The sequence below is a fragment of the Sus scrofa genome, chromosome 6 (assembly GCF_054392235.1).
Source record: "Sus scrofa isolate SSC_HxYL_T2T_F1_AM1 chromosome 6, Sscrofa_HxYL_maternal_Yorkshire_Landrace_v2.0, whole genome shotgun sequence".
Taxonomy (NCBI): Eukaryota; Metazoa; Chordata; class Mammalia; order Artiodactyla; family Suidae; genus Sus; species Sus scrofa.
In genome coordinates, this window is record NC_139388.1 from 32,676,117 (window position 1) to 32,697,596 (window position 21,480).

General features: G+C 47.8%; 1 long non-coding RNA gene across 1 annotated transcript; it reads right to left on the reverse strand.

Annotated features, from left to right (window-relative positions):
* Positions 1-1,886: 1,886 nt before the first annotated feature.
* On the reverse strand, positions 1,887-11,427 carry LOC146402285 (uncharacterized). Its single transcript, XR_014805052.1, has 3 exons — positions 11,330-11,427; positions 3,889-4,052; positions 1,887-3,423 (listed from the first exon to the last, which is right to left on the reverse strand). It is a non-coding gene; the product is annotated as an uncharacterized LOC146402285 (long non-coding RNA).
* Between the last annotated feature and the right edge of the window lie 10,053 nt (positions 11,428-21,480).

Here is a 21,480-nt window from a genome sequence, read left to right on the forward strand (position 1 = left end):
ATGCCTGGATGGAGAAATCTTACTTTTGCTAGTAAGTATTTCAGGGATGAATGTAATGAGTATCCAAGAAGGCACCACCCATCATAAGAAATACAACATTACAGACAAAATGAAAAGCCCCGGTGTCTCTTCCTTGTACTATTCCCTTCCTCCCTCCCCCAAAGGTAATCTTTGTCTGGAAATTATTTCTATACCCCTGTTATACTTCCACTACATGCACGTATCGTCTTAAAACAATATATAACACTATTTTATTCAATGCTACTCGTTATAGAAATAGCGTCATAATATATGCATCCTTCTGCAGCTTTTCCCCCTTCTACATTGTTTGCGGACTCTCCATGGAGTTACATTGTGGCACTGTTTTATTCTTTTCTAACCCAGTATCATGTCTTATGAAGTCATGGTACCACAATTTATTTCACCATTCTCCTGTTGGGAAATACTGGTGTTCTTCTACGTTTTCCCTTCACAAACAGGGTTGCAGTGACAATCTTGTATCCATCTCCTTGTGCACATGCACATGGTCCTCCAGAGAACAGAGCTAGTGGACGTGTCTGTGTCTTGGTATATTCCTCTTTATTGAACATCCGCAACTGGCTCGTCGAAATGGCTGAATCAATCCGTATTCCAACCACCAAATATGAATGAGCAGAATCACTTCAGAGAAGAATGTGGCAATATCCATTGGTGTATGAAAGTTCGCGTTGCTGCACATTCTCCGCTGCTAACATGGTGTTGTCCACACTTAAATTTTTGCTCAATGACTGGGTGTGAACTTATTATTTCATGGTTGTTTTCATTGCGTTTCCATGGTTACGAATGAAATTGAGGGAGTTTCCATCGTGGAGCGGCAGAAATGAATTCAACCAGGATCGATGAGGTTTCAGGTTCGATCCCTGGCCTCGCTCAGTGGGTTAAGGATCTGGCATTGCCATGAGCTGTGGTGTAGGTCACAGAGCTGGCTCGGATCTGGCGTTGCTGTGGCTGTGGTGTAGGCTGGCAGCAACAGCTCTGATTAGACCCCTAGCCTGGGAACCTCCATACGCTGTGGGTGTGGCCCTAAAAAGACAAAAAGAAAAAGAAAAAAAAATTTTTTAAACTACTGAAATTGAGTATCTTTTATATGCTTACTGGCTTTTCCTGTTTCCTCTTCTATGAATTGCCTTTTCATACTTTGTTCAACTTCAGTGGACAGATAGATGATAGATAGATGATACATAGATAGATAGATAAATGATAGGTAGAGATAGTTTTAAAAACAATTTTCAAAATAGCATGCCATAAAACATTTCCTGACATATAAGAAACATGTGTGCATAATCCATATTCCATATAATATTCTGCAACATGCCCTTTATACCCTTACTACAATTTATACACCTTACCAAGCTACTACTTTTTCATATTATTTTACAATAGCATAAAATGGGTCACTTCTCAGTGAATTAGTGATATATATCTATATATACATATATATAAGAAAGAGTAAATGTGAATTCAATCAAAATTCAATGAAATAAATTCAGCATTAAATCTCTTCTAGATTTCATTCCTCCGCTTAAAAAAAAATTAAGAAAAAAGTAAAAAGTTTAACAATCACAAAAGTAACCTGAGAATAACCACTTTGGAAATGTTTGGCCAAACCTACTAAAGTAAACACGCCCCAATCTATGACTCAGCAGTTTGGCTCCGGGGAATCCACCCAACAAAAATACGTTTACAGAGCTGTGAAAAGACACGTGTGAGAAGGTTCACAGCGGCTTTATTTGGAAGTAACTTAACAGTGGATGTGACCCAAGTATGTACCAGTGGATACGTACAATAATGCGGATGAATCTGAAGACATCGTGTTGAACCGGAGACGCCAGACACAAAAGAGTATATATGTTCTAGCATCGCATTTATTTGAAGTTCAGGAACAGGCGAAACGAATCTACGGTGTAAGAAATCAGGAGTTTCTGTTGTAGCTCAGTGGTTAATGAATCTGACTAGCATCCATGAGACACAGGTTTACTCTCTGGCCTTGCTCAGTGGGTTAGGGATCAGCCTTGCCGTGAGCTGTGGTGTAGGTCACAGATGTGGCTTGGATCCCAAGGTGCTGTGGCTGTGGTATAGGCCAGAAGCTGCAGCTCTGATTCAACCCCTAGCCTGGGAACCTCCATATGCTGCAAGTACGGCCCTAAAAAGCAAAAAAAAAAAAAAAACCTATGGTGTTAGAAATCAGGATATTGATGATTTCTAGGAATGAGAGTATTGAACTGAGTCATAAATATATTCGTACAAATTCACGAAGTTTCATCTTTAAGAGGTGTATACTTTAGGATGGACCAAGAGAGTATTGTGCTTAGTGAAATATAAGTCAGAGAAAGACAAAACTCTGTTATCACTTGCATGTGGAGTCTAAAAAAATAAAACAAATGAAGGCATCGAAGAAAATAGGAGCAGACTCGCAGATATAGAGAACAGACTAGTGGTTAGCAGTGGGGAGAGGGGAAGGGGGAGGGCCCAGAAAGGGGACATGATGAAGAAGTACAACTACCGTGTATAAAATAAATAAGCAACAAGGATATGTTGAACAGCAAAGGAAAATAAAGCCATTATTCTTAATAACTTTAAATGAAATATTATCTCTACCTGAAATAAGTTTGTTATAAACGCTACTTCAATTAAAATTAACCAATTAATTTAACAGAACACTATAATAAATATCATTGCCACTAAAAAAAAGAGATTTACTTTAGACCTGTTATGCTATAATCACTTTTTTTCTTAAGGAAACCACCTTGTTATTTTAATTTAATGTTTGTTTGGATTAAGCCTCAAAAGGAAGGAAGGAAAGTAGTTTTATCGAGCGTCTGCTAAGTGCGAATCAATAAACTAACCATTTTTTATAAGTTCTTATAATTCTAAGTATAATTTTTAAAACTGCCTCCCAAGACACAGGTATGATTGTCCCTTTGTTTGCAGAGGAGCAAACCGAGGCATGAAAAATATAGGTAAATTGTCCAAGGTCACAGAGTCTCTGAGCTTGTTCGAATTGAAACTATAGCAGCTGACTCTATGTGAGGCATTATTCTAAATGCCTTCTGTGTATTATCTCATGTTATCTGCCATGTGATCCTACACAGTAAACACCATTACACATTCCCATTTTACAGATGGGGAAATTGCGGCACAGTAAAAAGACGTCCCTGAGGTTGCACAGCCAATAATTGGAGGAACCACGATCTTCTCATTCTGTGGGACACATGGTCCAGTTCTGAGTTTTCTAGCTCCAAGGCAGTGAGTGGAATTTGCCTCACTCTGGATGACACTGGGGATTCTCTCGCTTCAGTGACTCTGGCAGCTGTTTGCTTTGTTTCAAGATCTTCTGGTGGAAGCTTGTGTTTATGTGTTGACTTCTTTTTCACACTCACTCATCTGTTTAGAAAGTCAGAAAACAGACCCATTATGCATTGAAGCCCAAACATTCCAAGATAAATTAGCAGGAAGGTCCCCCCAAGGCAAAGGGGAATGGGCAGGGAGACAGCAGGAGATGGAGAATCCCCACTGGCTGCCTCTGCACGGGGCCAGCCCTCACCACCCCAGACCCCAGGGACCCCAGCACAGATAATAAACTAGCAGCAAGAGGCTCGTGGCTACATGCTGGCTGCAGAATTGGATCGCACCTCGGGACCACAGTTTCCTGGGAGATACGGTTTGATGGAGGTAAACTTTGGGAGGTGGGGAGTGGTGGTGACAAAGAAGTGATCCTTGAGGTCAATGCGACCAGTCAGCCATCCTGGGCAGAGGGTGAGTGATAGAAACATCTCTCTCACACGAGGAAAGAAGGAAGAAGGGATCTGTGAGGGGGCGGGGAAGGAGGGAAGATGCTGGAGCGCCCACCTGTGCACTGGCCAATGAGCTATCCTGTTATACGGCCCGTGATCCTTGGCGCTGCTCTTCCCAAGCCACAGCATGCGGCTCTGTGACAGTGGTCCATTCTTTCACATTTCACATTTCACTCAGGGCACCTGTGCGCTTCTATGAGAACACGCCCGGGCCAGCCTCTTGGAGGATGAAAGGTGGAGTAGCACTGAGTCCACCTGCCATCTGAGACCTGTGAGAGAACCCATCCAAGCAAGCAGGCCCCTGCCAAACACAGTCCAGTGAGTGAGCACCTCCCCCCTCCCGCCACCATGAGCTCAGGGCAGTGGAAGCACCCCACATCCTCTGAGCACACACACACACACAAATGTTTCTGGGTCTATGCTGCTGGGTTTTGGGTGGTTGTTATGCAGCATCACTGTAATCACAGATAACAGACACACTCCTCCGTATCTCATCAGTCACCCATGGAAGCCCAGTTTGTTTGTTGGTTGGTTTGTCTTTTTCTTTCTTTCTTTCCTTCTTTCCTTCTTTCTTTCTCCTTCCTTCCTTCCTTCTTTTTTTTTTTTTTTTTGTCTTTTTTGCTATTTCTTTGGGCCACTCCCGCGGCATATGGAGGTTCCCAGGCTAGGGGTCTAATCGGAGCTGTAGCCACCGGCCTATGCCAGAGCCACAGCAACGCGGGATCCGAGCCGCGTCTGCAACCTACACTACAGCTCACGGCAATGCCGGATCGTTAACCCACTGAGCAAGGGCAGGGATCGAACCCGCAACCTCATGGTTCCTAGTCAGATTCGTTAACCACTGCACCACGACGGGAACTCCCCTTTTTCTTTCTTTCTTTCTTTCTTTCTTTCTTTCTTTCTTTCTTTCTTTCTTTCTTTCTTTCTTTCTTTCTTTCTAGCTGTCCTTCTGCATATGGAGTTCCCAGGCCAGGGGTCAGATCCAAGCTGCAGTTATGACCTATGCCCCAGCTGCGGCAACGCCGGATCCTTAACCCACTGTGCTGGGGCTTGAACCTGCATCCCAGCACTCCCGAGATGCTGATCCCATTGCGCCACAGTGGGAACTCTGAGGCCTGGTTTTAAGACGACATTAGAACCACGCCTCCTGCTTCCAAATCCCACCCCCGATCCTTATCTAGTCGTGTGAACTTGGGCAAGTTATTTCATCTCTGGGTGCCTCAATGTCCACACCGAAAACTGCTGTTGATGATGTAAGAACCTGCCTGCTAGAGCTGTGATGATCAAATGAGTAAACTGTGTAGAATGCTTAGAACGGCGCTTGGGCATAGCTAATGCTATAGAAGTATTTGCTCGTTAGAGTCCACTGTCTGCTAAATACATTATGAATCCATGTTACTCTAACCTCTACTGGTATCGCTCTAACCCAGGATGTTTACTGGGTGGTTTTCTGCCCCCATCCCAGTCCCATGAATCCACTCTTCAGAATGAAGCCAGAGAAAGCTTCCCAAAGTGGAGACCCAGTGATGTCACACGTTGATTAAAACCCTTTGTCCTTGGGGTCATCTGAACTCACCAAATGATTACAGGGAGGAGCCAGACCCAGATTAATTCTCTGGCCTCCTGCTTTCCCAGTTGCTCACACTTGTCCTCAGTAATAAGAGTCATGGGAGCCACAGTGAGCCCACTTACTCTATCCAGGCCTGATCCTAAGCATGCTGCTTACATGACATCATGGCAGCCTCATGAAAGAGGTTGTAACCACCTTGCATGATAGATATGATAACCCCTATTTACAGGTCAGGAAACTGAGGCTTGACATGGCCAGCGTCACCCAGCCCACAGCACAGAAAGGGTGCAAAGCCCGCCCCTGACTTCCCGCCCATAGGAGCCAGGCTGCTCTGGAGACACATCTTCTTCACAGGAGTTAGAAACTCTTGAGGAGACAAAACTCCTTTCCGTTCTGCCCTTGGCATTGGGCCCAGGCCCCACTTGGGCTTGACTCCAGAAGGCACCGGAGGATGAGGAAACATCCTTGTCATGGTTATGGATTTTCATTCCGTAAAGCGCAAGGAAGCTGGCAGATTCGGAGGCATCGCAAAGAGCAACAGCCGAAGAGCTGAAACGGCGATGCTTGCTGAACCCCCAGCTAAGCTGGCCTGTGACTGATTTTCCTCTGCACCTTGCAGCCTGATTCATCATAAGCCTTCGGTGCCACCGGCAACATAATTAAAGCAATGCTTATAAAGAGCTTACTGTGTGCCAAGCAACTTCCTGAAGCATATTCCATATGGACAATTTCATACTGGGAAGTGGGTACCATCATTGTCTCTCTTTTATAGAGAGAAACTGAGGGTCAGAAATGTGAGAACATTTCCTTGGGGCCAGACCCAAACCCAGGAAGTCTGGCTCTGGAATCTGTGCTCGTGACCACTGCACCACATTATATCTGGAGAGACTCCAAGACAAGTTATTCCAAAAGGGGGCTCCACGGAGACACTCCAGAGGGTGGGAGGGTGAGGGAGCCCCAAGGAGGAAGAAGACATCTGGGTTTGAGGAGACCCATACAGAAAGGGCCAAAAACCTGGGAGCGTCCATGGGGCACAGACACCAGGACCTACTTCTTCTCCACTCCCGGACACAGGAAGGATTATAATTCCTTGCCTCGAGGACTAGTCGAGGCCAATGAGACGTGAGCAAGCTCACTCTCCAGCCATCTCTTCTTCCTGTGCAAAGAACTCTGAAAGATTCTAGGGACGTAATTGGAGCCCCTCCCTCAATGTGAGTCCCTGAGTGACAAACCACATGGAATAGTGTCCCCTCTCCGCTCCCCCCCCCCCCATTTCCACACCAACCCACCTCAGACATGAAGTGTGAGTGAGTAATAAACCTCCACTTGAAGCCAGGGACATGTGACATGAGGGGCTATTTGTTACTGCAGTGTAACCCAGCCTCTCCTGACTAGTATATAAGAGGGCCAGTCATGTGAGAAAGGAGGAAATTTCAGGTCTCTCCCACGCTGGCAAGCTTTAGGGGTTTATGTGTCACAAGGAGGGGGAGGGGGGAATTCTGAGAAACTGCCGGGTCTCCTTACTTAGATTTCAGTGGGAATAGTATGTTCTTTCTGCAGATGAGCAGACAGAGCTTTCCAATCTGACTGGAACACGATCCAAATGTTAAAATTAGAGACAAAACTTAGTGGCAGAGAAAAACAGCAAAACATGATCCTTCATTAGGCCAGGTTGAACTAGAAACTTCCCCTTGCTTCAGTGGTAACTCACTGGGGAGGGGGAGGGGAGAGAGGACAACAACATCCTATCAAACATGGAGCTGATTTGGCAGAACCAGGATGAATGCCCATTTCCCATTCCACCACCAGCCTCTGCTGGGCTGAACCTGTCTGGCCGAAATCTGGTCTCCTTTGCCCACCAGATCGGCTTCACAAATGCATTTCAACGTATGTCTTCCCAAGCTGAACCAAGTCCCAGAGAGAGTTTGGAGATACTGTTTTGAGGCTTATGTCCACCTCCTTAGTGGGAAGAGAGGCCCTGAGTCTTCTCTCCACCCCACCTAGATTCCCAAAGGTTCCTGGATACCCTCCTGTCAGCCAGGTTAGACCCCCAAACCCCTGCTTCCCCATGACAGTCAGAAGCCCCAACCACTGTTACCAGCAGAGCCACATTGGAAACTACGTGTGAAAAATAAGCCCTACAAGCCTGTGGAAGCTAAATTTTGCTTGTATTTAGGTTTCATATGAGATTCTGGCCGATGCCGGGCCTTCAACCTTTTATGAATTTGGTCCCAACTAGCTAAGCATCCGTGGAACCACCAACAGCTTCCAAGGGCTGCAAATCCAGAGGGAGAAAGAGATAAGAAATCTCTTAAAATGTGCCATCTCTGGACAATCAATGCCTACGCAAAGACACAGGTGCCACCATCATTGACTTCCTCTCTATTCCAAATCCTTCTCCGTTTCTGGGGCCAGGGCATACAAATCTGGGTCTTCTCCTGGTCCATGTTTTAATCAGATGAAGAGCTCAGCTCTGCCTCATATGGGGATAAGGAGAAGGAGGCTGAAGATACTGGTGGCCTTCCCAAGGCTTTGGGCTCCCAAACCACAGGAACCTGAGCTGCCTCTTCTTTAGAGGTGTCTAGGGAAGCATTTGTCTAAGGAAAGTCTAAGCATCAAGAGGCTACAGCCAGAGTGATTGGCGTGTGGGTCCCTAGCAGTGCCCTACACACAATGGGCTCAGAATCCATGCATCACCAGTCATGGCACAGGTGAGCTCTTTCCCTTTGAATGGTGTGTAGGCACCAGGTATAGCCACCATCTTGGATCTCATATGGATCTCATATGGGAACCAATCTTGACTCAATGCCGTTCCCCCAGCGCCCCGGACACACTCTCCCTGGATATGAAATTGGAGGCTCAGTTCACTCCATCCTTAGAATGAAATGACATTAGAAGAAAAGTTGCAGCTGGAGGCTAGGATGAAAACCAAAAGTCAATAGTTTTTCATGGGAGTTATTCCAGCCCCCAAGCTATCCTGCTTCCCTGAGGCAAAGCTGCCTAAGAGGATGACACAAGACCGGAGTTCCTGTTGTGGCACAACGGAAATGAATCCAACTAGGAACCATGAGGTTGTGGGTTCGATCCCTGGCCTTGCTCAGTGGGTTAAGGATCCAGCGTTGCTGTGAGCTGTGGTGTAGGTCACAGACGCGGCTCGGATCCTGCGTTGCTGTGGCTGTAGTGGAGGCCAGCGACTACAGCTCCAAATTCAACCCCTAGCCTGGGAACCTCTGTATGCCATGGGTCCAGCCCTAAAAAAAAAAAAAAAAAAAGGCAAAAAAAAAAAAAAAAAGAAAAGAAAAGGATAACACAATACCTAAATCTTCACATAATCCATACTGAAATGAGCACTTGCTCTATGCCCAACGCTGTCCTGAAAACTGTTAGACACAACCAAATAGACTGGGTTCCCATGCAGGCTATGTGGGCACACTGATGTTAATCAAAGAATCATATCCATGAGATAAACATATAATTAAAAGCCAAAGTTTGCGTTACAAATAAACAAAGAATATGTTGCAATTAAAAATGAAAAGTGAGACGTAGCTCTAGGTGGCTGAGGGAGAGGGCATCAAGGCTGGTCCCTCTGCTGAGGCAGTGACGTTCTGGAGAAAGCCAGGCAAAGTTGGCCAGCAGAGGGTTTTAGGCAGAGAAACCAGCTTATGTGCTGATTCTGACATTAAAAAGCACCTGAGGCTTTAAAGCAAGAAAGAGAAGACCATGGTGGCGCAACAGGTTGCTGAGTTGGGAGAGAGAGTGCAGGTGAGACCGGGGAAATATTGGGAAGTGAAATGTTCAGAATCCTAAGAAGTAAAAATCTGAACTGTAGCCATCAAGGGCCAATGCAGGGCAGATCCTAGGGCCCCACACTGACCTCCAATGACGCTGCTTAGTTGCCCAAGTGAATTTGTTTCTTGGGGCTTTTGTCTCCTACTGAGTGTCTGAAACCAATCCATTTTTTTTTTTTTTTTTTTTTTTTTTTGCTTTTTAGGGCCTCATTTGCAGCATCTAGAAGTTGCCAGGCTAGGGGTCAATTCAGAGCTATAGCTGCTGGCCTACACCACAGCCATGGCAATGCAGGATCCAAGCCACGTCTGCAACCTACACCACAGCTCACAGCAACACTGGATCCCCACCCACTACTCAGGGCCAGGGATCGAACCCGTATCCTCACAGATACTGGTCACATTCATTTTCACTGTGCCATGACAGGAATTCCTCCATTTACTCTTTAGCAAACATGTTGAATGCATATGTGCCAGGCCATGCGATTCAACAGGAAATAAGGCATTGTCCCTGTCTTCAAATTCCTCCTCAGCTAGTAGCAGAAGTTTTGTCCAAAATTCAGATAATTATAAGACAGTGTGTGAAGTGTGACCATCATGGAAGATCATGGAGGCCTTCCTGGAGGTGGTAATACTTCCACATTTTGGAATTTGTTCTGAGGAAGAAAAGGTCATTCCAGGCAGAGGGTACAAAGCATTTATAGGCATTTGGTTCTAATCTGTGGTTAGCAATCTCTCACACACTAAAATCACCTAGGAAGCTTTGAAAAACTGGGATACATAGGCTTTGCCCTGCAGAGAGTCTGATTTTATTGGCCTGGGCTGGAGCCTGGATGCTGATTCTAAGGTGTAGCCAGATTCGAGAACTCTGTTCCAATTAGTCCTTAATTATAATCACAACCTTGGAAGACATTGCCCATATGTCACCCAAGAAGCCTATCATTTTGCTACCAGGATGTTTGGGATCTGCCCCCAAGGCCCAGAGCAGTCATGGGGTGACCTCAGGACAATTGCCCCCAATGCCCCAGGCTGGGGCAGGACAGTTTACTCAGCGATCTCATCAGTCATGACAAAGAATTTCTGGCTGGGACAGTGGAAAGTGAAGGCGGATCTAAAGCAAAGAATCCAAGGAAACAGGAGCCGGGCAGAGGGGGTGCCGAGGAGTCTTCTGGCCTTCCAGGCTGCAGGTGCCCACCTAAAGGCTGGTCTCAGCCACGGATGCCCCGACTTCAGGCATTCCCATTCCAGATTGGTGATTTTGCCCTAGCCCTGCCCTGTGTTATTTACCTACTCTCTCTCACGGCTGAGTTAAGTGTATTTCAAGAGAAAATGTTGATTCAAGTGCATCTTGGGACATGAAAAGCCAGTATTCTCTCTCCTCCGTAAAAGGCAACCTTTAGAGTAAATCTGACACTTCCCACTACTGCTCTTCAAGTCTGCTGAGAGGCTATTACCTACCAGAACCCCTGTGTCTGAAGCCTGCTCTGTCCTTGCTTTTGTCTTGTGGTGTTTGGATTGTGGTAAGATGCACGCAACGTAAAATGTACCATCTTTCACCCCTTTTTCCGTGTCCGGTTTGTTCAGTGGCATTGTGTGCTCTTGTGCACCTGTCACCCCCCTTCATCTCTAGAACGCCTTCCATCTTCCCCAACTGAACCTCCACATCCATTCAACAGAACTGCCCGCGCCCCACCTCCTTCACCCAGCCCCTGGCAACCACCCGTTTTATTTTGTCTCTATAATCTGTTTTTGTTTAAAGAGAGAGGAAAAAGAGTTGGAAAGGTGGTAAGGGCATCTTAGCACCAAACTGAGATGCTCTTTTTCACTTAATTACAATCAAGAGAGGATTGAAAGGCAATGCAGTTGGCTCTAGAGAATTCTGTGTCCCAGTGTCACCCAGCACAGCCTAAACCCTTGGTATTCATCCCAAGGAGGCAAACACTGGTCCCTGTTCTTTTCTAGATCTGTCACCTTCCAGCAAACACACAATAAAATCGGAATCTAACTCACCATCGAGTACAGGGAGGAGAACGGTCCCTTTAAATGAACCGTCATTTCCTTTCCTGCTCCCAACGAGGTGGAGAAAAATGATTCCCATTTTCCCAAAGAGGAAACTATAGCTCATCCAGACAGTGACTTACCCAGAGAGACACGAGTAGCTGCGCCAGGACTTTCTGATCCGATGCTAAGCCTCTGTCCTTTCCACCTCATCATACTGATCTCCGTGGGCAAGTTTCAGGAGAAACCAAGCCAGAGAATGTGAACAATGACGGAGACCAAAAGCAGAGTGGCTGCTGGGAGGCTCTGTAAACAACCCTCACTCAGTAAGAGGACTCCTAACCAGCTCCTTAGACTCAATCAGAGCAGTGCATGCCCAAGAAAGGCTCTTCCTGATGCAGAAGCAGTGCTGTCACTTTCTGGCTATGGGGCCACCAAGCTGGCCCTTTGATGAATGCACCTAGGAGAGGCTGGCCACCCAAGGACGTGCCCTCTGCACACCCCCGAGGGCGCGACCCTGCTCCTTCAGGGCTGTGCATGCTCCTTCAGGGCTGTGCATGCTCGTTCTGCTGGCCTTTCTGCCCAGCAGGTTGCTGATGCAAGTGGAGTTGACATAAACACAGCTCTCTCCCAGCTGAGCTCCCCTGTTGGCTGACTGTTTCCAACATCCTCCCTGGACCCATCACCTCCATCTTCTGTGTTTGTTTAAATAACAGCCAGGTAGAGACCTCAGTTCAATATCCTCTGAGATGCCAAGCCTGGAACGGTTTCCTTCCAGTCCGCCCCACCCCCGACAGCAGTTGCTGTGTTTGCAGTGTCTTCCAGATCAGTTCTTTGCCCAGGCTCCATTTATTTGCAAGGCTGGGATGGATCCATATGAATAAAGCTTGCCCATTAGTAGGGATCTCATGCATTTTCAGGCTGAGGGATGCAGCCAGGTACCTGGCCTGACCCTTCAGCTGCCTGCAGCCACTTTATAACCAACGCCCTCCCCAGCATGGGCTGGCTTGCACACATGGGCCTCCAAGCCTTCACGCACACAAACATCTCAACCAAGAGATCATGATCCTGTCCCTGATGCTGTTCTTATTTTTTCAAAACCTACTATTGCCTTCCATTCATCTTTTGGGAGGGAAGCTCTCCTCAACTATAATAAAAAACTGACTTTCTAAAAATCAGTCTAAAATCTATATTTTGCACAAAGTCAGGCTCCAGTCTGAAGGCCTGGCGTGCCTGCTACACATGGGGCCTGGGACCATCTATCTGCTGGTATCTAGGGAGTGAGGGGAGCCTCTTTCACCCCCAACCCTTCCGGGGCTGTTCTGGCCACATATGTATGCCCTGGAGGTGGGGAGCAGGGACCCCGGGTCAAACAGACCTGAGTCCAACCAGAATCCCCTGTTCCTGGGCCCTTCTGAGCCCTAGTCTCCACGGTCCTCTGGCAGAGGTGAGAGGATTCAGGAAATTCTTACAAAGCCCTTAGCCGAACTCCTAACACACAGGAATCACCAGATACCACGGCCAACACTGGAGGATGTCTTCCTCTCACCATCCATCCCGCCCTCTCTCGCTGGCTGATCGATCTGATTTTGTTCAGGGTGGCCCTGGGTCCGCCACTCCACTAATCATGGCAGGCTGGGTGCTGGAGAGCTGTGCTCCCAGAATGCCTTGCAGCTGGAGGGGGTCATGGGATGTAGATCTGACCAGTGGTACAGAAGGGGGCGTATGCCGCCAGCTTTCTGGAAAACTCTTCCTGCTCAGCCCCTCCCCTTCCTGCCTGTAGGCTGGTGGCCCTGTGGTGACCAGAGTCTAGGAGTGAAAGGCCAGCACGCTGAGAGCAGCAGAAGGGAATAGAAAAAGAGCCTGGGTCCTCCGTCATCGGGTTGGACGCCTTGCCCAAACTGGATCTGCCCTTCTCCAGACCGCTCGTTATGGAATATGATTGGATGGTTGCATTGCTTCAGCCTATTGGTTGGGTCTTAAACTTTATCCTGCCATTTGCAGCCGAAAGCATTTCTACCCGTTGTTCACAGACCTCCTCATCCTTACCTTTCTGCCAGGGGATCTGGGAAGAACACTAGCAAAACGGATTTCCAAAGGAACGTACTCTACGTTTTTAAGATAATTTTTTGTCTTTTTAGGGCTGCACCCTCAGCATATGGAGAGTCCCAGCCTAGGAGTTGAGAAATGAAAAACTCCCATTTTTAAGATAACTATATTCACGACGCAGTAGTTTCAGTGGTTCTAAGATACCAGCTTCAAAACTGAGAGTAAGGGAGTTCCTTCCCATTGTGGCTCAGCAGTAACAACCCCGACTAGTATCCGTGAGGATGCAGATTTGATTCCTGGCCTCGTTCAGTGGGTTAAGGATCTGGCGTTGCGGTGAACTGTGGTGTAGATCACACGCAGCTTGGATCGGGCAGTGCTGTGGCTGTGGTGTAGGCCGGCAGCTGTAGCTCCGATTCGACCCCTAACCTGGGAAGTTCCATATGCTGCGGGTACAGCCCTAAAAAGAAAAAAAAGAAAAAAAAAAAAAAGTAACCCCCAGCCTAGGCTGTGACCACTGAGCAGACAGGGGCTAGCCCAGGGCATCTCTGTGGGGAGGTGGCCTCCTTCCCACCATGATCTGCCCGGGATTCCAAGGCCCAGTGTGGTGAGCAAGTCCCTTAGTGTTTCCTCTATACACCTCTGTTCCCTTAGCTGCAGAAATGGGAATCACGCTACCTACTTACTAAGTTGCTGACAAGTACCTCCTGCTAGAGGAGCAATCAGCACCTTGCCTACATCCCTGGGTTCCAAGGCCCTCCTTCGCCCCAGCACCTGCTGTCCTCCTGAGCCTCATCCCTCTGCTTCTACTGGACACTCCAAAGCCCAGCCCCATGGAATTCCCTCAGCTGTTCAGACACACCACACTGTCTCCTCCACGCCTTCACGAATGCCGTCCCTCCTGCCTGAAAAGCTTATTCCCCTGCCCCTCACCTGGCTGGTGCCTGCTCCACTTCAGACTCAGCTTAAAAGTCACTTGCCCTGGAATCTTTCCTTGATCTCCCCCCGCCACCCCCCCACACACATCCTTTTGTTAGGAACCCTCGCTGTGGTCTCACTGTCTACTTGACAGCTACCTTCCCCATGGTCTGGGTGCTAAAGGCAGAGATGAGATCCCCCAGCCTCACCATTGGGCCTCTCCCATCCATCACAGGCCTGACACATACTAGCCACTTCATAAATAAGTGTTTATTAAAGGAAGGAATACTCCCGGGAAATAACACATGTAAAAAAAAAAAATTAGTACAGTTCCAGGCACTTGACACATGCAAGCAGTAAATTCACATCTACTGAGAGACAGCACTCCAGCAGTTGGTAAGCACCCGTCCCATGAAGCGATCCTGCCTGGGTCTGAATTCCAGCTGAGCCATTTATGAACTGTGTGACACTGGGTAAATCACTTAACCTCTCTGAGCCTCAGCTTCCTCATCTGTCAATGAGAATCCCAGTAATAACAACTGTAGAGAATTATTGTAAAAATGAAATCGGTGATAAAAATTAAGTATCAGGGGAGTTCCTGCTGTGTCTCAGCAGGTGAAGAACCCAACTAGTATCCATAAGGATGAAGGTTCAATCCCTGGCCTCACTCAGTGGCTTAAGGATCTGGTGTTGCCGTGAGCTGTGGTGTAGGTCGCTGGTGCGGCTCAGATCCCTAGTTGCTGTGGATGTGGCGTAGGCTGGTAGCTGCAGCTCTGATTTGACCCCTAGCCGGGGAACTTCCATATGCCGCAGGTGCAGCCCTAAAAAAGAAAAAATAAATAAACAAGGTATCAGTACATAGAAAGTGGTGGCTACTATTATTATCATGACTGTTATTACGCCAGAGCTATCCAAATGAGTGCTGGAGTGGACCCATCTGCTAGGGAACCCCTCACCCGGGTTTTCACCATCACCCAGATTCTGCCACCTCCATGGCTGCCCACTCCACCCCCCTGTCACTCAGGCCACCTACCCAAGCCAAGGTTTGCCCTCCGCCCGCCCCCAGTCCTCCTGTCTGTCCACCAGCAGTCACAGACGCACTCGCCTGATTGATAAAGTCCCTATCTGGTCATTTACGATCTGGCTGCTGCAAAGGCAGCTCCTGCCAGCTCGAAAAGCAATTAATCTGCAAACAAGCTGGGCAACAGCAGGCCTGGGCATTGCAGTCTCGGGCCGCGGCCGCTCCGGAGAGCAGATAAGGCTGCAGTCGGCTATTTATTGTACATTTTAATTAAGTGCTTGTTAACGACAGTTATTTTAACAGTCATAAAATTACTGTTGTAATGCATTTTGTTGGAGGGAGAATGGTGGGGCCGCAGGACTTTATGAAAGCAACCACAGATTGCCTTCACTTTAAATCAAAGAATAAATTCTGAAGAGGAGGGACGGAACTGTGGTCCAGGCCGAGACGCTAATGGTTATTTAATGCCCTCATCAGTGTTTGTAAGTCCCGAGCATACGGCGCGGACACAACAGCCTCCAAACCCTCTTTAACACTTATTTGAGATGACAGGAAAAATGAAACCGTTTGTGCTTTCAATGGAAAAGCAATCATTGGTACATTATATTCGCCTTGCCCTATCATGCTAATGCATGGTAAAAATGTCACCAAATGTATTTAAGGGCCTGATGGACTGTTACCGTTGGATCCCTGGTACTGGACTGATTAATAAAAATCTTCAATTTGTATGTAAATGCAGCGAGGCCTCATATCATCCACATACCTGCACCCAGCGAAAATAATAAACTGAAGTTTAATGCAGCAATTATCAGCATTTATGGAACTCTTAAAGCAGTGGCGGCCCTTGGAAGCAGGCGTGGAGGGAGATGGCTGGGGGTGGGTAAAGATGCTCCTTCTAGGATGCCTGGGCGTCTCCCAGGGGCCAGCATAGGCTAAGCTGGTCGTGTCACACCGTGGTACCCGGCTCTCATCTGAGGGGTGAGCCAAGTGAATTGAGGCTGAATTGAGGCTGCTGGCAAGACAATGTTCCCAGAGGTGGCTTCTGTCCCACTAACACCCCTATCTCGGGACACGTGTTTGTGACTTTATCTACTCTTACTTGGAAGAACCCCAGCAGAGTGTGAGACCACCTGCTGGGCCAACCCCCCTCTGCAACACCCCGCACACACCCCATGTGGTAATGAGAAAGAGATGCACCACATGTTTGCAGGGACATCATAACCCAGGTACAAATGGCAACAGTGACAAGAACAGCCAGGTAAGCCTTGCTCTGTGTCAGGTACAGCGCTAAGCACTTTATATAATTCTTAATTCTCACAATGTCTGTGCCAGAAACTGGGTCGCCAGTTCACCAGACCCACATCTTTCTCCTCCTGGACACACAGATAAACTACATTTCCCAGACTCCCTTGCAGTCAGGTGTAGGTGTGGCATTAATTCGGATTGGCTGAGAAGCAGACATCATGATGGGATTAGACAGGCAAGGGTTTTCTTGGGAGGGGGTGCTTTCAGGCCACAGGAGGGTCTGATTCCTGTGGGAATAAATTTAAGAGAAAGGAAGACTGAGGAGGGAAAGCCTCAGCCTGCATCACACCTCCAAGAAAGTTTCTACCAGGCCAACAGGAGGTCTTCTCTTCCAGCAAGAGTTGCCCATTGGAGGAATCCCTGGTCTTTCCAGAATGGGCCTGGCTAGGTCCTCTGCCATGATTAGTCTCTGCCTGGGAGCATCCCAGGAGAAGCATGTCCTCCCTGCCCCAGAATGTGATGGAAAATCCAGAAGGACAACAGCTGGGGACACCTATGTTCGTCACATTAGGAGTCTTGAAAGGTGCAGTTTCATGGCTGAGGAGGCATTTGGCTGAGTTCTAGCCAACGGAATGTGGGCAGGACTGCTGTGTATAACGCCACCCATGGGCCAGCCTCCATGCGCACTTCTTGTCCAGTTGATACACACAAGTATGGGAACCTTGGAGCCACGTGTTGAAGAACCCAGGATGGGAAAAACTGACCCATCGCCTGCAGAAGAGCTACCCCCCAATCAGAAATACCCACTTAGGACATCACCTGAGTGAGAAATAATCTTCCAGGTGTTAAGCCACTGAGATTAAGGCTTCCTATTACAGCAGGTAGGTTAAACATTAACCGCATGAATATCACGTCTGCACAAAGCAAATATTCTGGTCTCCATTTTTCAGGCGACACAAAATCTAGAGAGGTAAGTGACTTACCCAAACTTATACATTCCGGATAGGGCAGAGCTGGGATTTGAATCCAGATCTATTTGTTTCTGGATCCTGTTTCCTCTCCGCTTGGTCAGAAACACATAGACCAGGAATATGAAAATATTTTCAACACTTGTGCACCTTCCAGACATTGAGATGCTCTGTTCCCCCCTCACCAGGGTCCCCCTGAAAAAGGAAAGAGAATGAGCCCCTAAGGGAGCTTCAAGAGGCTGGAAGCCTGTGAACTTGAGAGTAAGGGAAGGGTAGTGGTGATGGATTTGGGGTGGCCAAGCTGTCTTCTTGCTTACCCCTCTCTCTGGCTCACGGCAGCCCTAGGATAACACCAACCTCCTAGCCAGAGAAGGAAAACCACAAGAGCATAAATCAGGATGATTATTTTGGAGGACAATTGGACAACAGCTACCAGTATTTTAAAGAGAGATTCTCTTTGAGCCAGCAAGTCCATTTCTAAGAGCCTACCCCACAAGAATGGCAGTACCAGGGTGTAAATACTATTTGCTAACAGACTTACTGTGCATAGTGTATGGTATCAAAAGGCTAGATAGAATCCAAGAGTTCATCCATAGGTCCTCAGCTATATAAAGTATTATCACTTCTCTTATTGATACAAGAAGCAGTTACTCAAAAGAATGGGACAGAGCTGTAAGGACTGCCTCGAGAAAATATACGTTAAGTGGGAACAGTTACAGAACATTATCGTGATTCTATTTTTTATAATAAAAAGAGTTATCTTTGTTAAAGCATGGAGAAGGGTATGGAAAACTTCCCCAAACAGTTAAGAAGAGTTCCAGCTGAAGGGGCAAGAGTCTGATAGCTAAAAGAACTATCATTTTTGTGACGTCGTCATCATTTATAATAAGCAAGAACCACTTCCCTAATGGAATGGTGTTTAAGAGTTCCCACTGTGGCTCAGCAGTAATGAACCTGACTAGTATTCATGAGGAGGCAGGTTCGATCCTTGGCCTCGCTCCGTATGTTAAGGATCCGGTGTTGCCGTGAGCTGTGGTGTAGGTCACAGACGTGGTTGGGATTCCACGTCGCTGTGACTGTGGCACAGGCCGGCAGCTATAGCTCCAATTCAACCCCTAGCCTGGGAACCTCCATGTGCTGCAGGGGCAGCCCTAAAAAGACAAAAAGGAAGAAAAGAAAGAAAGAGAAAGAAGGAAGGAAGGAAGGAAGGGAGGGAGGAAAGAAGGAAGGAAGGAATGGTATTTAAACATTATTTTTTTCAGGTCCAGTCATAAAAAGAATGAATGAATGAATGAATTTGTTTAAGAAGGCTGAGTAGACACCAAGATGCCAGGATCACCCCAATGCAGGAGTGGAAAGTGAGGCAGTAGATAATGGGTGGGTTGCTTCTGCGCAACCGGGACTTGATCTCTCCTGGGACCCTCTGAGAGCATGTGCAGAGCTCATCAGAGCTGTCCCACCGAGGGGTGAGGAAGCTAGACCATCTCTGCCCACCTCACCCCCACCGTCTCGGGGGTCGCCACTGCTCCTGGAGGTGTTAACTGAAGTGTACGGCAGCACTTATCAGCACGGATGCGACTCAAAGCGGTGGCAGCCCTTGGAAGCCTATCCACCCAGAGATGGAGATGCTCCTCCTGCCAGGAAGAGCCTTCAGGCAGGAAAGGCAGGAGCTTAAGGTAGAAAGCCGTGGTCCCTGGAGGAGGCCCACAGGGGCTGCAGGTGACCTCCAGAGCAGGCTGCGGAAACCTGGATGGGACCCCAACAGCCTCTGCTCCAGTGGGCTTCCTTTGACTTCCACCATGTTCCACGTGGTTCCGAGGCCACGCTAGGACCCAGGAACCATGTGGGGACTCCACTAAATATAAGCATACATTCAGTATATACATAAATTAATAATAGTATAATATATAATAATCATATAATAATAATAGCATATCACCTATAGAAATTTTGACTAGCTTAGGAATTCCCCCTTCCCCAAAAAGAGAGGGTTTTTTTTAACCCTCAGTTCCCAATGCCCAATGACTCCAAACCAGAAACACTAATAGTATAACTAAAAAAGCGAATGACCATGCTTGGAGAGCAATGATTACGTGCCAGCCCCCTGCCAAGCATGATCTAACCCAGTCCTCAGAGCCCACGGCTGGCAAGCGTGGTTGTGGTCTTGGCTATGGTCTGGCCTCTTGATGGTTATCAATGAGCAGCCTGAGCTGTGTTGAAGGGATGCGCATCACAGCAGCCCCTCAAAATTAGAGAACAGAGTTAAGGCATTTGATCGATGCTATTTCGAAAATCAGTGAGGCAGGCTTGAGAGTCTCCAAGCAGCCCTTGCTGAATTCTCTTAGGCTTTCAGTGCTGGTCGCATGCAGAATTCCATTCCCCTGTCTCTTCCAGAGCTTGGGGCTTCTAAAGGTGGATATGGGGCACTACTTGGCACCCCCCCCCCACTTCTGCCATGGCCATGGAGCTTGGCTCCACGTGGACTTCCGCAACCTCCATGCTTACAAGCAGACGGCCCCTCCCTTGACCCTGCCATATCCTTCTTGCTTCCTACCCTGGGACTTCTCTGACAGGGCAGGCCTTTCCCAGCCTCCAGGAACCCAGTATTTGCCAGGCTTGTGCTCCCCCAAAATACTGGGGGCCACTCATGACCACAGGGGTGGAAACTGATGGGAAAATAAATCTTCCCTTTTGGGAGTTCCCATCATGGCTCAGCAGATAAAGAACCTAATGTGTAGCCATGAGGATGCAGGTTCGATCCCTAGCCTTGCCCAGTGGGTTAAGGATCCAGTGTTGCCATGAGATGTGGTGATGTGGTGTAGGTCACAGATACGGCTCAGATTTGGTGGCAGCTGCGGCTTGGATTCAACCCCTAGCTTAGGAACTTCTATATGCTGCAGGTGGAGCCCTAAAAAGAAAAAAAATCTTCCGCTTTCATTCCCACAGAGACAGTGCTGAGACACGGTCCATGACGTGTCCCTGGCTTGGCGTTCCCAGCCTCCTCTCTTCATTCCCACTCTGTCCTGGGCTCCTGTGCCCTGAGATTTTCCCAAATAAATGACCTGCACGCCAGCCTTTGCCTCAGAACCTGCTCTGGGGGTAGTCCAGGCAAAGACAAGATTTTAATCAGAAATAATCAGTTCCCAAAGGGCTACAGGTTGGACCTGGGTTTTTAAGTAGAAAATAGAAATAGCTTGGCAGAGAGAAATGGGATGAGGAACCCCAGAAAGACAGGGAGAGAAATTAAGCCAAGAGAGACACAGAGAGAAGGGGGGGGAAAAATCTCAATCTGCCCGTTAGCCCACTGCGTCCCTCTCCTTCCAAGCTCCAAATTGCCTTCACTTTCTCAGAATTCCAATCAAGCCTGCTCTTGAGGAAGCAATTTCTGCCAGGGTCTGGTCTCCCCACCTCCCAACCCAGGAGAAGATCACAAAACTTGAGTTAACAGAACCCCAGCGGACCTTAGCAATTTAGCTGGAAAAAGGAAAAAAAAAAAAAATTCTACTCACAGGTCACTGTAGTGTGCTGATTCTGAGATAAAAGAGTCACTCACCATAGGGACCTGCAGGAGAATATAGCCAGGACATGGCTGGGAGCTTTGTGACAAAGGAGGAGATGGTCGGGTCTCTACATCAAGAGACCCTCACCCAACCAGTGGGGCAACAGCAAAACCACACACGATTGCTCCCTTTCCCCAGCGACGCACAGACAACAAGAAAAGAAGACTTCTTCCCCCAGATGTCAAAGTTAATCAATTGAAAAAGACCCGGCTGCCTGAGCCACTGGTTCCATCAACCTCTCATATCCCTGGACCTTCTTCTCCAGCTTGGAGTGGGAAGGGGTCTTGGCTATGCATGGCCACTCCCAGCAGAAGGTCTAGGGCTCACCATTCTTGGTCACCACCGTTACCACACCACAGATTCAGAGTATAAAAGAGGTGGAGGAGTTCCCGCTGTGGCTCGGTGGGTTAAGGACCTGGCATCGTGTCCATGAGGATGCAGGTTTGATCCCCAGCCTCGATGAGTGGGTTAAGGATCTGGCATTGCCATGAGCAGCAGCATAGGTCACAGATGCTGCTTGGTTCCCATGTTGCTGT